Source organism: Condylura cristata, unplaced genomic scaffold, assembly GCF_000260355.1.
Source record: "Condylura cristata isolate star-nosed mole 26May11 unplaced genomic scaffold, ConCri1.0 scaffold00018, whole genome shotgun sequence".
In the NCBI taxonomy this organism is placed as follows: domain Eukaryota; kingdom Metazoa; phylum Chordata; class Mammalia; order Eulipotyphla; family Talpidae; genus Condylura; species Condylura cristata.
The window spans coordinates 39873500-39874508 of NW_004567119.1; the positions used below are offsets into that span (position 1 = coordinate 39873500).

Here is a 1009-nt window from a genome sequence, read left to right on the forward strand (position 1 = left end):
CTGTCGGCCCTCTTACCACACATCAATCCCCATTTGTGGCTCAGCTCAAGACCACAACACACAACCACACGGGGTGGTCTCTGCACAGTGCTGGAGGCCCACTCCTGGCACTGGGAGTCGGGAGCCTGCAGACACGATTCTAGACACCAGGACCATCTCCCCACGCCAATCCCAGAGCCTCTCCCCACTCTGCAGAGATCCTGGCTCTTTCTAGCTTTTCACCTTTGACTTCAGTGCCACGGCCCAGGGCACATTTTCTCCCCCATATTTAGCCTGTGTAGACAGCTGGTATACATGTCCCCATCTTGCCTTCTTTTCTCTGGGTTCAGGGCACAAAGACAGTAGCATTCTTGGGGGGGCGGGAAAGGGGGCTGTCACTGGGTACAACCTTTGTTTGCCAAAGTTAATGATTCACTGAGTTGTTCCTAGGAGGCAGGGAGAAGTCAGGGCTCAGCCATTCTCTGGGTTCCAGGGAGCAACAGGCCTGTCCCGCTACAGGGCCAACTACCCTGTCTCTTCTCAGGCCTGGGACTTGCCTGGCATTGCATCAGGGTGACTGCACTGTCACCAACCCTCGTGAGCTCCTTCCACGCTAGTCCTTGATGGAAGGTAGTGGGACTATTTTAAAAAGAACTTCCTAGAGGAGGTATAGATCTTTGTCCTCCCCCAACACTTTTTTAAAGCAGGGAGAAGCCAGGGGTGTTCATTTATTGAACACTGAACACCTACTATGTGTCAAGGGCTGATCAGGTGGGATGTACAACAGTAAACAAAACTGAAGAAAACTGCAACAAACAAGCTCCAATTAGCAGGTGACCTGCTAGCCGCTACAGGGACCTTCCTCTCTGTCCAACTTTCCCTCCCTGCCCCCGCCCGGCCAACACCCCCCCCCATGGGGCATGAATTTTTAAATATGGAAAAACACGGGCCTAGGATGCACCAGCCGCGGGCACGTCTTTGATGGGTGGCCCCCAGGGGTTCCCAGGGAGGCCCAGCTTCACCTGCCTGT

The 1009-nt window shown here is 54.2% G+C and overlaps 1 protein-coding gene across 1 annotated transcript in view; it reads right to left on the minus strand.

The window, feature by feature from the left end:
• PLEKHA6 (pleckstrin homology domain containing, family A member 6) overlaps positions 1-1009 on the minus strand; it is a 130088-nt gene that overhangs the window by 29965 nt on the left and 99114 nt on the right. The gene's annotated exons all lie outside the window — the stretch shown is intronic.